Source organism: Hyaena hyaena, unplaced genomic scaffold (assembly GCF_003009895.1).
Source record: "Hyaena hyaena isolate Hyena2069 unplaced genomic scaffold, ASM300989v1 scaffold_1394, whole genome shotgun sequence".
Classification (NCBI taxonomy): domain Eukaryota; kingdom Metazoa; phylum Chordata; class Mammalia; order Carnivora; family Hyaenidae; genus Hyaena; species Hyaena hyaena.
The window spans coordinates 17,095-33,975 of NW_024082026.1; positions in this window are offsets into that span (position 1 = coordinate 17,095).

A 16,881-nucleotide genomic window follows, 5' to 3' on the forward strand; every position below is an offset into this window, starting at 1 on the left:
TTATTCCACACATTATGGCTCAAAACTTTCCTCCCTGTCTTCAAGCTGAGCCAAACTCATTTGAGTTTCAAATGTCACCATTTAGCAGTTGGTCGGCCTGTGCCTTCTCTTCTGTCTGAACTCTCAGCCAACCTAGGCAACATTTGGATCCCATTTGATAGAAAAATTGGGTGAGCTCCTTGCCAAATTCCTGTGAATCCGTGTCAAACTCAGTGATTTAGGCTCTGATTTAGGTGGTATGGCTGTGTCCCCAGAGGAGTTTTGTGGTTGCATAATCCACAGGAAATGAAGCAAAGAGTATTTTCAAAACTACCTCCAAGGAAGTAGGCTCGGTAGAATATCGGTCTTCTGGAATGTAAACTGGTGCAGCCCCTTTGGAAAACAGTGTGGAGGTTCCTCAAAAAATTAACAATAGTACTCCCCTATGACCCTAGCACTGCTAGGAATTTACCCAAGGGATATAGGAATGCTGATGCACAAGGGCACATGTACCCAAATGTTCATAGCAGCACTCTCAACAATAGCCAAAACATGGAAAGAGCCTAAGTGTCCATCAAAAGACGAATGGATCAAGAAGATGTGGTTTATCTATACAATGGAATACTACATGGCAATGAGAAAGAATGAAATCTGGCCATGTGTAGCAACATGGATGGGCCTTGAGGGTGTTATGCTGAGTGAAATAAATCAGGCAGAGAAGAATAGATACCATGTTTGCATGTATAGGAAGATTAGGAGGAACTTAACAGAGAACCATGGGGGAGAAGGGGAAAAATAGTTGGGGAGAGGGAGGGAGGCAAACCATGAGAGACTCTTGAATGCTGAGAACAAACTGAGGGCTGATGGGGGTGGCGGGGAGAGGAAGGGGGATGATGGGAATGGAGGAGGGCACTTGTGGGGATGAGCACTGAGTGTTATATGGAAACCAACTTGACAATAAACTATTTAAGAAAAAAGAATCTCGGTTTCTGGGGTTCTAGATTTCAAATGGTTTCCCACAGGGTTTAAGTGTACCCACAGCACTTAAGGGTCTTCTAGCAATTCCTTAACCATTTGCTGACTTTTCTTCCCCATCACCCCACCATATAGGCAATTATATTTTTTATAATTTTTTAAAAGTTTATTAATTTGTTTTGAGAGAGAGAGAGAGAGACAGAGACAGAGAGAATATGTGTGGGAAGAGCAGAGAGAGAGGGAGAGAGAATCCCAAGCAGGCTCTATGCTGTCAGTGCAGAGACTGATGCAGGGCTCAAACCCACAAACCACAAGATCATGACCTGAGCCAAAATCAAGTCAGATGCTCAACTGAGAGAGCCACCCAGGTGCCCGAGAGATTATTTTGAACCAGAGGAAGCCAGTATGTTTGTAGGAATGATAAATCTCTCACTTGAGGTCAAGAAGTAAGAAGGTGGCTGGGCTGGGCCAAAGGCCTGACTCCATGAATACTGTGAATACATAATCTACCAAAACCATGATCTCTGACACCTTCAAAGTTTGCAACTTTTCCTTTCCTTATAGGGCACATGATGACAGCAACACAGAAGTCACAATAAGAATAGGGTGATGGGAACTTCATATGTCAGGGTCTCTGGGATACTAACTGTAAAGTTGAGATCCACATGCAAGGAGTTCTTTAGGAGTACTTTCAGGAACAATATGCCTAAGAGTGTGAAGGAAGCAGGACCGGGCAAAGGGAAAGGAAAGCAGGACCACTCACAAGACTGATCTCCTGGGGAGTTCTAGAGGTCGGATGTGCCTTCACAGTTGTCTGGAATTGTGGTAAAGGATCTGGGCAATTATTAAATATGAGCCACCTCTGGAGAAGGGACATGGCCTTGGGCATGGAAGTCTCCTTTGACGGGGACCAAGTTCCAGGGAAGGCTCAGCTCTGGGAGGTCAGCAGTCAACACTCCTGGCAGCCAAAATGCCTTGGTCCTGAAAGCAATGGGAAATCACAACATCCCTCTCCGCAGGAAGGGTAGAGCAGCATGGTGAGAACCCAGAGCTGTGAGGCCAGATTCCTAGAGGTCATGTCCACAGCGATGTGAAAATTGTTCATAAGCCAAGGAATGCAGCCCACAGACATCTAAAGCCCCAGAGACTAAAGATACAGAGACTCAGGAGATGATGGTGATATGTAGAGTAAACCACTCTAAGGCTCCTGCATTTTTATGCAGGGGATAAAATCATGTTTGACAGAGTAAGTGGTGGAGAGAGGATCAAGGGCAGGCCAAACGGTCCGTCTGGGAAAATGAATATGATTGAGCTGAGATGACTGTGGAGATTTCCACAACTAATTGAAAACCTATAAGCCTTGAGTTATATTCTATAAGTCTCTACTTTCTGTCTCCCCCCAAAGCCTTTCTGAAGCTTCCTGGAGGCATGGCCTGGGGGTTGGTGGGCTTGAGGAAGAGATCTAGGAAAGGAGTCAGGAGACCTGAGTCTGGGGCAGTCGTGGCCAATTGGGTGATCCTGATCTAACTGACTGCATATCCTTACCTACTTTCCTTGACTCCTCCTAGTACTAGAATTACTGAAAGATGTACTTGTTACCCTGTACTAAATATCAGAGAGCATTTCACATTTTCTAAAACCTGAGAAAACATGAGGAATTTCAAAAATAGGCTTTCCTCTTTTTTCTCTCCCCTCTCTGGTCCCCCCACTGATTTTTATGCCAACACTATTATGCTGTTGAGACACTTTTTCTTGTTTTAACTTTCATTTTCCTTTATATTTCTTTACTTTGAGCAGAGTCTGTTTTCAGATCAATTCATGGTTCTCTGAACATGTGTGATGTTTTCTAACCTGCTGGTACCTACCAAAGGTATTCTTGTTACTGAGAATCCCATCCTGTCCATTTTAGAGCTCTTAATAAAATCTGATTAAGAGTTCTCTGATCATTAGGGCCCATCTCAGTGGCACAATATACTTGGTTCTTTAGTAACATCATGCATATTACATTGTAATTACCCACTAATTTACATTCATTCATTCATTCATTCATTCACTAAACCTTCTTTTTTAAAAATAATTTTAACATTTATTGATTTTTGAGAGATAAAGAGGGACACAAAGTAAACAGGGGAAGGGCAGAGAGAGAGGGAGACACAGAATCTGAAGCAGGCTCCAGGCTCTGAGCTGTTAGCACAGAGCCCAATACGGGGCTCAAACCCACGAACCACAAGACCATGATCTGAGCCGAAGTCAGATGCCTAACTGATGGAGGGGGCACCCAGGCACTCCATCACTAAACCTTCTTTTAAAAATCCTTTCTGGGGGCGCCTGGGTGGCTCAGTCGGTTGGGCATCCAACTTCAGCTCAGGTCATGATCTCACGGTTTATGGGTTCGAGCCCTGCATCAAGCTCTGTGCTGACAGCTAGCTCAGAGCCTGGAGCTTGCTTTAGATTCTGTGTCTCTCTCTCTCTGACCCTCCCCCGCTCATGCTGTCTCTCTCTCTCTCTCTCAAAAATAAATAAAAACATTTTAAAAAATCCTTTCTGTTTTTTTTCCCCCATCCTATCCCAAATTGGGTGAGATAGTCCTGGGCTGAAATTTAGTTTCTCCCAGTGAATAGGCTTGTGACCTTAAATTAGTAATAAACTTGTCTGAACCTTAGTCTTCTCACCTGTAAAATAGGACCAGAAATAGTAATTACCTTTGTTAATCACACAATACTTAATACATAGTCTGGCATTTTATAAACACACATGTTCAGCTGAAAAAAGGTTATAGGATGGAGCTAGAGCACATTAGCTGAGGACTAACTCCCTGTAGCCTCAGCAATATGATCCTGGCTCCTTCCCACGTGCCAGCATCAATGAACTATGAGCAATGAAGAAGGTTGAGGTCATTTGTTTTTACTATCAGTGTAACTTCTCAAAAAAAAAAAAAAAAAAAAAGAGCTAGATACTATCAGTGTAACTTCTCTGAAGAGGATAACCTGATTTTTTTTAAAAATGTGGGCTGGAAAATTGCCCACACTAATTTAGAAGGCTGAATTATATTCCAGTCAGCACTTAATTATTCACATGGCCATTTTCCACTTCTAGATTATCAGTGGAATTCCTGCCCCTCGGATTTCAAGCTGCCTTCTCTCTACCACTCAGCATGTGGCTGGACCACATCTCTCCCACCCCACACCCCCTCAGCTATTTCGTGTGGGCCTAGGGAATGCAAACTCATTTCAACTTTTTCCTGAGCAGATCATCACTGGGAAGGAAAATCTGAATCCCCAAAAGCCATACAAAGCATTCCAGAGTAAAATATAAGAAACATTCTGATTGTTTTTCTGTTTCGGATTATCTGTGCCACTATTCATTTCCTTTTTGGTGGATAATCAAGAAGTGGCCGTATCGTGGTTAACGGGGCTTTAAAATGGCTGAGAAAACTGCAGGGCACTGAAATGTTTTAAGGTTGAATTCATAATCCCCAATATTCACACTTGATACCCCATGCAGCCTGGGACAGGGGAGTACGTAAGTAATCCCAATAGTTCCAACTTAAGATTTCTTTTTTTTAAAGGGCATTGCAGCCTCAGCTGTTTCAAATCATATTAGGCCAGCCCTGATTAAAATCAGATAAGGCCCCCAAGACCGATAAGGAAAAAGAAACTCCATCTTAAACTAAAAAGATTTTTTTACGGCAACTTATATAGATTTTTAAAAAGAATGATTTTTTTTGTAACCAAGGAATTTTTTAAAAAAACATTTAGCCAAATGTAGGCTCCACACCCTTTAATCATTTTAGCCTTAGCCATCTGAATGTCCCAGACATGTGGACTATGCTCTAATAAGCCTGCAGCAAAAATAAGCTAAATGGAACATTCTCGTGGCCTCATGATCTGCAGTGTCCATGTCATCAAGCCACGAGTCCAAACATGACACATGGGTTATCTCTAATTCTAGCTTCAAGGGACCTACGGCCACCTAGTCAGCAGCTGGAATTCAGGGCCCTCGGGCCCTTTCCTTGGCTGTGTGCCCCCAAGTCAGCTTGAACAAAAGCTTAAAACTCTTAGGAAAGATCCTTCCTTTGCAAGACGGAATTCAATTCAGTATAAACAGTTTAATTTCACTTGCCTCCTTAGGTGTTGTTCAAGCAGCTCAGTCCGACCTGAGCCGATGTCGGACGCTTAATCGACTGAGCCACCCAGGTGCCCCGTGGCAGCTTACAGTCTAACACAAGGCAAGGTGGCCCAGAGAGATATTCACAAGAGAGATGCACCCACGATCTCAAACACAATCATACAGTATTGGTTACTGAGTGTCATGGGCAGTGGGAACACAGAGAAGGCAGCTGGAATGACATCTGAGAACAGCTCAGGAAGGCTTCATGAAGGAGATCATATTTGAACCAGGCTATGAGAAATGAATAGGATTTTGATAGGTATGGGAAGATAGGTGAGACTTATTGTCCATCAGCTACTTTTCTGCAGAGATAGCTCGGGCCCAGGTGCCATACACTAAGAGAGAACAAGGCTAGACAAACTCCAGAAAGAACTGAAAGAAAGGTGCTCAGCAGGGATAGAAAGAGGTGGACGGGAGTCGGGGTGGGGCAGGTGAGAAGACATAAGCCTCACCCTCCTGGCCCTCTGGGTGGGCACAGTCATGCCTCTCCTCTTGTGAACGCCTTTCTTCAGAGGCACAGACACCCCCAGGAGAAATCCTGACTCCTCCAGCCCCCAGTGAACTTCACCTCTTGGGGGATTATTTAAACAACAATGGTGTGAGCTACCCTGCTTTTCCCTCACCATGGTACCAGCCGGCATTGTTTAGCATGTCTTAGATGCCAGGCATTTGTGCTTAGCATTTTACTTATGGAATCTCACTCAGTGACTCTTCCCAACAGCTCTTTGAGTTGTGTGCTTTTATTAATGCGTGGTATTTTACCTATGAGAAGACTTGGACTTGAGAGCTTTAGTGTGCCCACGTCATGCAGCTAGTAGGATGCAAACTCACGTTTTTCTAATTCCAAAGCCCCAATTCTTACCCTCTACATGGTCCAGTCTTCATAGGAGTGCCATCCTCTCCTAATAATAATACCGTGGCTTTATATAGGACTTTACAAGTGCACACGGAGTCTATTCCTTTTTATTTGGTCATTTAATCACAAGGGCTTTGTGCTGCCATTTCAATGCTCCATGTGGTTTTTATGTTGTCTCCTTGAGAATGGATATATTTAGTAAATATGAGGTAAGGAAAGAAAGGAATAGGAAAGAAGAGAGGAAGGAAGGAAGGAAGAAAGGAAGAGACATTTTTTCTGATGAAGAAATTGAAGGCCTGGAGAGATTAAGCGACTAGTCTTGAGTTGTATGAAGTCAGTTACAGTACAAGAATCAGAATTCAGCTCACACATTCCCTGACTTTACCTCTTTCCAATGGATTCATTGACTTTTGTGACAATGGTCCAGCATCTTTCTTGTCTTGTCTTTTTCTTTTCTTTTCTTTTCTTTTCTTTTCTTTTCTTTTCTTTTCTTTTCTTTTCTTTTCTTTCTTCTCTTCTCTTCTCTTCTCTTCTCTTCTCTTCTCTTCTCTTCTCTCCTCTCCTCTTCTCTTCTCTCCTCTCCTCTTCTCTCTCTTCTCTTCTCTTTCCTTCTCTTCACCTTTTTTCCCTTTCCTTTCTTCTGTTCTTTCTTTCTTTCTTTTTCTTTCTTTCTTTCTTTGTTCCTTCCTTCCTTCCTTCCTTCCTTCCTTCCTTCCTTCCTTCCTTCTTTCCATCCTTCCTTCTTTCCTTCCTTCCTTCCTTTTTTTCTTATAAACATTGGATGAAAAGAGATTTTAAAAAGTTTGTTTTTATCCTTGGTTATCAGAAATCATATCCTATTGAGGTAAGAGAATTAGCTTTAGGGCATCAACTAATTCTTCCCAGGAAAAATGATATCTGACATGATAAATGTCACATGATTTGGTCAGGGCCTTTTTTTCGTGGCAGCAGTCACATAGCAAGCATTACACAAATAGAAAAAGGGGCCAAGAGTTGAGGCTCGATGAGAAGTGCATGGTGGGAATATAAGAAGTGCCTGAAGAGGGGGCATTGAATATCTGGGATAACACCAGTGCAGAGCCCCTTTGAGTTGCGATGAAATAGAATAAGCAAATAAAGGACTTGGAAGTGAAGAATTCATTCTGAACACCAAAGGGAAGAAAGTTAGCAGTTGTCACTTTTAGTTTGGTGTCTTCTTGAAGAATATTCCTTGTTCTGTGCCAATACTTAACCCCTAGAATTCCTTGAACCTGAAGTTCTTCTATAAACAGACTTAAATGCTCAAATCTAAATGACGTCAAATCTAAGGGAAAAAATCCACCCATGTGTGATGGGAGAAAAAGTAGAAGCTGTAGCAGTCTCAGGTTTGGAAGAAGTAGAGAATGGGCAAAAATGATACAATTATACAAGGAAAAATCAAAGAATCAACTGGGAAGATACCATTGTGCCCGGAAGGTTGACCATTTGCACTCCCAGTGCAAAGCCTCAATCAAATGAGCCTTATACCCTGGTCTCCCCATACAGTTTACACAGCCTAATGATGGCTATCTTAAATATGAAAGCACTATCGCTGTCCTCTTCTGAGCTTTTCACCCAAGAAATCCAGTTATCTCTGCAATATTAATAAGGTGAATGTTACCAATGGAAAAATTCCCTGGGCTCATTCTAGTCTACATACATTCTTCTCATTTGGGTCTATGTCCCTGTTGTCTGTTTCAGATTAGAGAACCGTTCAGTGAAACAACTATGTAATATCTTCTCTTAGAACAATTCCCAGCTGAGAAACATAAGCCTTTACACTGGCTCATAATTAGACTGGAGAGGAAGGCGACAATGACAATAAGCATGAGCGTATACAATGGGATTACAGGAGCCATGGGAAGGATGGCTAGAATCTAGCTACCTTATGTAGCTTGAGGCAGCATAGTGCAAAGAAAAACAGCCAGGCTTTGGAATACAAAACCTGAGCCGGATTCTAATCTCACTCTTCATCCTGTGACCACAGCATAGGGTTTATTCCATGGCTTTACAACAAGGCAAAGATCCACTCCTAGCAGATAAGGACTATATCCATACCTAAATATTTAAACTTTTAAAATTTCACCTTGGAAAGTCTCAGAAGTACCCTCCATGTTACTTAAAAAAAACCAAAAAAAACCCAACCTAAAGTGCGAAAGCAAATGGCCATTGACCTAAGGGGAAAACAACAAATATCAACCCAGAGACAGATCTAGGAGAGAAAATGCCTTTTCCCCCACCTGCCTTGAGGAGGGGTTCACAAGTGCTCGCTGGAATGCATCACTTTGACCATGGAACAAAAAGAGGCGCCTATTATAAAATGTACGTTTTCCTAACAAAAGTATTGCAGGCAGCCTCCCTCTACGTGGCGTGGAGCATTTTCTGAAAATCAATCAAGTCCTCTCATTCAGTGGGAGCCCAACCGCTTTGTCTGTCCCTTCCTCCAGAAGCCGATTTCTGCCAGGTAGAAAATTAAGTTTCCTTTTACTCTTCTTTCAGGCACAATGCGTGAGCATTGCAGAACTGTCGTTCTGTGTGGGAAACCAACTTCCTGTCTCAATAAACAAGCACACACAGGCTTTTTTGGACACATAATGGAGCCTTTTTTATTTTATACAAAAATCATTCCACACTTAACACATCAATGAAGCCACTTAAGGTCTACTGCATCTGAATTAAAGAGGAATTGTGTGATCAAAGGGTGTGAAAAGAACCACACACGGTGTTCTTCAGATCCTCTACTTTTGTTACATTTGATACATAACAAACCCAATAAATATGCTTATCCTGGAAGCTAGTTTCATTATCTTATACCCTTAAGCCTGGTGGAAGTATTCTGGTATTACTCTTCATTCCACAGTGTCCATTTTATACTGGCAATTTTGGTGAAGAAATGAAAAATATTAGCATTCAAGGGGCCTTGGGTAACAAAATCAGGGCAAAGGGGTTGTTTCTGTTTCCCTGAATACAAATGTATATTTACATGTATATGCATGTATATAAACTTACATGTGTGCATCTATGCATACATATTCTCCCTAAAGATAAAATACATATATAAATATATAATACGTATGTTCCTGCACACACACATGCACACGTGCACACACACACTGCAAACAGTAACATGAGAAATTGTTGTCTTACTAAATAATGAAATATAAAGCAAAAAAGACATGATGAAATTTCTTTAATGCCCAGAATTGAATTGGTGAATAGGACATTCTATAATCCTTTTATAGCTTTTCATCTTATGAGCATAGTTTCTGTGAAAGTTACTAGGTTTTTAACATTCACTGTATTTTTTTTTTTGGTATTGTGTCTTCTAGAGATTAAAAAATTCCTAAAGAGAGTTCAGGCATCCTCATAAGCCATGTTTCACGGCTACACACATCCTGAAGTGTATTTTGTGAATCATAATTCAAGTATGATAAAGTGTTTCTTCCATGTAGTTGCATTAAAAAACATGAAATGCCAAATTTACAGTCAATGAATTAAAGTTGATTGAACACATTATTATTTAAATGTATGTAATCAAATCAATATTGGGTTGAAATATATTCCTTGAGCTATCATCCATATAGCTAGAGTGAACTGTTGAACAAAGATTCAAAATGATTCAGACAAATTCTGTCATTGAGGAAAGAGTTTAAAGTGGAATGAACTCATTCAAGTATCCTCTGCAGAATGCCAATTATGAGTCAACCACTATTGTAGGCACAAAGGAGTCAAAAATGAAAAAGCCATGCCTTCCCCCGTGTTCATTGTCCAATAAGAAAGGGAGATGTGTGGACAGATAATGACAATGGTAAGTGTGTTGGCAACTCTTGTGAGGTGCCCTGTAAAAGCCTAGTGGAGGAAACAACTAGTTCAGTATGGGAAGTCAGCCAAGACTTCCCCAAAGGAGTTAATAATTGACCTTGGTCCTAACGATGAATGGGAGTATAGAGTTTATTGGACAGAGGAACTGGAAGAAAAACATATCAGGGAGAAGACAGATGAGCAAAGACAGTTGAAATCATGAAGATATAGCGCTTTTATTCTTTCTTTCTTTATTTAAGCATAAGCACTTTTAAATTGGTGCATAGTGTAGTTGGATTGTAGAATCCATTGAATGAAAAGAAGCAGCAGATGAAGCTGAGCTAAGAGGCCGTGATCAAAATAGAAAGAGACCTGGATGCCGTGTTAGAGCATTTGAACTACACCCTTAGAGCAAGGTGGAACCAAATAAGGTCTTAACAGACTGAATTACCTGAGTTGGATTTGGAATTTGTCCCAGTGAGATGTCTATACTGACCGACCACTGAATAATTACTCAGAGCTAATCCACATGTCTTTAAATAATATAGTCAGTTGCAATTTGCTTTCTTAGCCTTCAGTTGCTTGACATTGCATGTCCCAGCTCTGCAGAGGATGGACTAAAAGGCTTGGTTCGTAGCCAGACGTTTCCAGTGTTGTGTGGGCAATCACAAATGTTGAAAGAGAAAATATTCCATGAGGGTGAAAGTCCCTTTACCATGCTTCTCGAATAAATCATCATTGATGGTATCGCTAATAGTGGTTCAGCTCTGTTTAAACACAGTTATTAAGATCAGATGACCATCTGTTTTCTGCTATGGTTTATGTCATGCAGACCTTTCCCGTGGAACCTATGGACTGTTCTCTGTTGCACAGACAAATAAAGCTCAATAAATAACCAGAAAAATAACAGCATGTTGATATAGTTGTGCATTCTCTTCTTTATTAATTTTGTGTGTGTATATACCCAAGGCCCGTATACCCTATTTCTACCCAGTCTGGCTTTCTTTGTGGAAAAATAAACCAAGAAGGCTTTTTTTCCCTTCACTATTTCTACCCTGAATTTCCTGTCACCTTCCACTTACACTTACATAAAACAATGGTGTTTCACGTTGCTTTTGAATGATATAGAGTCTTCTCTTTCCTTATTTTCATTTGGGGTTTATTTGCCTTTAAATATATGGCCTGCACTTGATGTTAGGATTTAAATATGGTCTCAGGCAGGATCTTTCACTCAGCAGTCTGTACGAATTTGGAAGTAATGAGGAGGGAATTTTCCAGTAATGAAATTCTTACAAACATGCCTCTTAGACGTAAGAAGCACAGAAATGTCATCCATGTTGACTACAGGAGGAGAAATCTCACGAAAGAAGATGTATCTACTGTTCACTTTAAAGATACTATGACTTCGTCATGGGTTTTTCCAGGTCTGAGCACAAATAGGTCCACACATTTATCTTAATTGACGTCCTTAAGGGATCTAGTGACAAAGAGAAGGATTTTCAGAGAAAAACAACCAGGTAAATGAAAAAGATTTGAGGCCACATCACATAAGGAAAAGTAGAAGGATCTTAGAAGCTTTCATCTGGAGAAAAGAAGAATCTAGAAGATCTCAACAACCAGGTCCTGAAACTCACAGAACTATGTGGGATAAAAGGATTCAATTTACTGTGTATACCTCATAAAGAAACCATGGGTAGAAGAAACACTGAGGTGGACATTGATTCAATATTGGGAGAAATCTTGTAACTTTAAGTGTCATCTGTGGACCAGCTGAGGAGAAGGACTGGTGTGAGTCCAGAAGGGTTCAAGCCCAAGTCAGGGTATCATGAAGCAGGCATGGGGCGATACAAGAATTAGGTGGGTTCTTAGATTTTTAGAGTCCTTATCATTCTAACTGATCTGAATCTACTGATTTTCCTTTGGTTCAGCCCAAAATTATGAAATGCAGGGCTTTCTTTCCTCAGCATGAGTCCGACTGACCTCTGTTATTCCTGACATAGCCCTATGATTTAGACCTCAGTTCTCGACATCACATTTATTTAGAAGTATCAGCCTTATCCTATAGCTTGGTATCTGGGGGTTTATTTTGTTTTGTTTAGTCATAGCTAATGATCTGACACCAACTTCTGACTGATTCTTTCATTTGAAGATTTGATTTTAGTATTCTTGATCTTGAACTCCACCACACAAAGAAGCAGAAAGAAAGATCTCAGCTTTTTCTTGTACAAAGGGATTTCAAGGCATTAAAAGTTGGGTGTGGGGTTTTCACATAGGTCATAATGCAATTCATGATCTGAATGGATCCATTCTTACCACTTTGCAAAATGATCACGATTTTACTTGAATGTTTTTCTTTTCAAGGGCCTTTGACCGTTTTTACACATTTTAGCCTCGTGCCATAAATCTGAAACCAATTAAGAGTGAACAGTAAACTGAGAAAAGCTTAGAAGTTCTGATGTTGATCACTAATCTCTTGGGAAATTCAATTAGCCAGTTACCTATTTTGTCTACACAATTATTACTCCCCTGATCCCCCCACACCCCGATTATTAACCTGTACTGGGAGAAAGTTTCAGGGACAACTGACAAGACGCTTTGACTTAATAGGCTTGGAATTTCCTGTAAGTACCCAAATTTTTAGATGTGAGTTATCTCCCAAAAAACAAACTTTCTTGTCAAGAAAAGGGAGCTTAAACAGGCATCAAGCACACTCTTGCAGCTAAGCATTTTGATGAATGAAAAGTAAATGAGTCATAGGCATATGAATTACATTACTTTCTATGCACTTACATGTTTCAACATGAAGGGGTAACAAGTTGTAAGCTTTGTTCTTGATTCTTGAAAACCAAACTTATCTGAACATGCCATTGGAGCCTACTTGAGGCTTAACATGCCCTTATTTCTAATGCAGACTACTGCCTTTTGTGGCTTTCCATTACTGAAATATTTTCAGATTTCCAGAGAATTCACACTGTGTTGATGGGAGAGTATACAATGTCCTCTGAACATACTTTTGAGTCCAGCAATCAATTATTCTCTTTAAATTTAGGTGAGTCATACTGAGTCCATATAACAAGTCTGCTAAGGTCTTATCCTTACTACATAGAGGATGGGATTATTACATATTAGTGAAAGAAAAAGAAATCGAGGAATAAGTTCTTACATTTTGGTGAGTTACAGACATTTATTGAAGGCCTAGTGCACACCAGACACTTCAGATACAAAGCAACAAGACCCAGTCTAAAGGAGCTCTTGGTCTGGTGAGAAAGACAGACACGGAAGCAGGTCATGTTCACACAGTACAAGACACTGTTACAGGAGTATGTGCAGGGTACCCTGGAAACATAGAGGAGGGGACTCTTCCAAGAGGGATGGAGAGCATTCCAGATGCACTGATGCTCAGACCAGATGGAGGGATAAGAAGAGGTAAGACAGGGAGTGCAGAGTGGTGGAAGGTAAGGATACAGTCAGGCAACTCTCTATGAGGTACTGGGAGTTTGGGGAGTTGAGTACAGAGATTACAGAGGGTTTCAGTTTCCAGTTGGGGAACGCCAGTGTTGGCAAAATAGGATGGGGCTGGATCACAAAGGGCCTTATCTGCCTGGCTGGGAAGCTCAGATCGGTATTGGCTTTAGCTCATTTTACCAGGCTTCTCATGCCACCATTCCAGTGAAGCTTGTAGATGTTAGCATTGGGTTAACCATGTATTCTTGTATGGTTATGTCTGTCTTTCACTTGTATGTTTCTCTTAAAAAAATAAAGTTTATCCTGTAAGAAATCAGGGTAAGAGAGGGATTGGGTTGGGAATTACTATTTAGACTTGAGCCCCGATAGAAGCATTTTAACATCTGCATCTACATTGCTTGTTCAACTTGGTTTGGTCCTTTTTGTATCCCTGAGCCTTGGTTTCCCATCTGGCCAAGTGAGATCGCTGCCATCTCTTTTCATGTCACTCAGGAGAAAGCTGTTTGTTGACTACAAATGCCCTCATGCTCCTCATGAGATGAATTAGATGTTGGTAGAGAATTAGATGAACAATTCACTACCCACATCATCTGGGGATGTAGTAGATTTGGAATTGATACATTGCCCAATTCTCAAGCCAGACTATTGTGATTCATCACAACCTTTGATGATATTTTTTTAAGAGGTAAAGAAAAGGAAACACGAGGAGTTCTTGCAGAGATGAAGAAAGCATTATGCAATAAAACAGCATTGGGTGTTGGGAGTCTGTGGAGACACACCCACAACGTGTTTAAGGGGCATCAGTGTAAGAGTTTGGATCACAGATACAGAGGAAGGTGTTTGAGCGGAGTCTGGTACCATGGCTAAGCATCTTCTCTGCCCACATTTTCCTACTTTGGAGATAATTTTAATGAATAAATGGTGGCATGTGTCAAATATGTTTGGCATGCTAAGCACACTAGACACTTGTGACACCATTCTTATAACCTCTCCCAAAGCTAGGTTGCTATCATCTCCATATTACTGTGAGAATATGAAGGTTCTAGAGGCTTGGCAATGTAGCAGAGAACCCACAGCTAGTGAGCAGCATGATAGGAATTCAAAACCAAGTCTTCCTGACTCCAGAGCTCTTTATGACTTTGCTCTGCTGTCTCCACTCATTGCTTTGGTGACTGATCTTCAAATAAGGAGTTTGAGATGAAGCTACAGGGACCTGCCACGTGTAAGTTTAGTAAAAGGATCTGAGAAGTGAAGTCAGGGGTTGTGGAGAAATCACATTTTGTGGGCTTTTTCATGGCGAGTAGAAGCTATTCGCTAAGATGTCCTGATCATTGGGAGACACTTGTACTATGAGACTTAGTACAGTTTTCTGCCCCCATCCAGTCACATGGGGGCATTTCTTCTGTTTCTACCAGGGTCCCTAAGTAGGAATCATCAGAGAACGACACTGCTTTCTGGCTTCATGATAAATTTTCCTTCTTTGTTTTTTTGGGAATGGGACAGCAAAAAAAGAGGAGATGGGTTTTATTCAGTTGGCCTTTAAGAGAAAGTCCCATTATACTTCAAAAGAGCACTTGCACAATAAAAAGGATTTTTTTCCCATTTTATGGATGAGGAATCTAAAGAACAGTCAAGTCAGGGACTTGTTTAACTGTCTAATAAGAGCCATTATCAGGGATGCCTGGGTGGCTCAGTCAGTTGAACGTTGGCTCAGGTCATGATCTCACAGTTTGTGAGTTCAAGTCCCACATAGGGCTCTATGCTGACAGCTCAGAGCCTGGAGTCTGCTTCAGATTCTGTCTCCCTCTCTCTCTGCCCCTCCCCCACTCACGCTCTGTCTCTCTCTAAAAAAAGCAATTAAACTTTTTTTTTAAAAAACAAAAGACAATCAAAAGAGAAAATACAAATTTACAGTACTATATTTACCAAAAAAATCCACATATAAGTGGACCCGCAGTTCGAAACTGTGTTGTTTGAAGGGTCATCTGTATTGGCTACCTGAATCTGAGTAATTTGGGCTTCAGTTTGCCTTAAAGGAATGGGAAGGACAGATAATGTGTTTTCCTGAGTTCATTTCTTTGCTCTTGTACTTGTCTGTCTGACAGCCAGTGCAGAGAGCAGGACCTCGTCTACAAGGGTTTGGGCGAGGATCACACTCAGGCTTCAGGGTTGAGAAACCCCATGCCTTAAAATGGGTTTCAACACTTACTTGGTCAATCCTGCTACCCAACCAAGTATTTAAGTGGTTAATGTATAGCCACATAATACTAACTACAACACCTTTAGACAGTGAGTTCAAGTATCAGACTCTGCTAGGGTTTAAGGGGAATGGGGGAGAGAAGCCAGACCACAGCATTCACACCACTGGGCTCCAGCAGAGAGTAGAAGGGCACTTGTGGCTCCATGGCCTTCAGTCTGGACCTTCTTGCACTTTCAGCTGTTCCTGCCATTCTCCCCTCCCAACTTCCACTCTTCTCTCATGCAAGACTGCAAAGTCTTCTCTTCCCTCCATGCCTCACCAAAATCAAGTCTTCTCTCCTTCATCCTTCTAAAACAGGGAAGCACAATAAACAAGGTAAAACACTTGACACATCCATGGTGAATGTGTGATTCAGTTCTTTGTTTTCTTTTTTGAGAGAAAGAGTGCAAGTGAGCAAGGGACAGAGAGAGAGAGAGAGAAAGAGAGAGAGACAGAGTGAGTGTGAGGGAGAGAGAGAGAGAAGCAGGACTCACTCAAAGCAGGGTTCGTGTTCACCCAAAGCAGGACTTGAACTCAGGAACAGTGAGATCATGACCTGAGCCAAAGTCAGATGCTTAACTACTGAGCCACCCAGAAGCTCCCAGAAGCTCCAGTTCTGACTCTTCTACACCAACATGAATAGGCCTCAGGTTCTTAAAAACAGCTGGTTGACTTCATTTCCACTCATCCTAATACTACAGAAACACTGTCTAGTACTGAGAGTTGTTTCTGGTTGCAGTGGGATGGGGTGAGAGGAGGCAGAGGTGGTGGGGTAGTGGGCTCAACCCATCCCCATAGTCATGGGCAATGCTTGCCACCAGGAGGCCTATCAATCACAGATGGCAAGAGGAGGTGGCTGATGGTTCAGCAGCAGCAAGAGTAGGAGCAGAAGAGGGGCCAGATTAATCAGAGTTCTTCCCAGAGCAAGGAGGCAATGTGGAGGGAAGACAGACCCTGGGGGGACTCAGCTTCACTGTTTATACTAGGCTGAGGCTTAATGTGGGACTGTGGGATGGTCAGACCTGGAGGTATTAAAGCTATGCTGTCCCACAGGGTGGCCACCAGCTTGTGTGCTATTGAGCCCTTGAAATGTGGCTGGTGAAACCCAGAAACCGAATTTTAAACTGTATAAATATTTGATTGATTTAAATATAAATTTTATTTTATTTATAAAAAATTTTTTAATGTTTATTTATTGGAGATGAGAGAGAGAGAGAGAGAGCGAGCTGGGGGAGATGCAGAGAGAGAGAGGGAGACAGAATCCGAAGCAGGCTCCAGGCTCTGAGGTGTCAGCACAAAGTGCAATTTGGGGCTGAAACTCACGAGCCTTGAGATCATGACCTGAGCCAAAGTCGGATGCTTAATCCCATGAGCCACC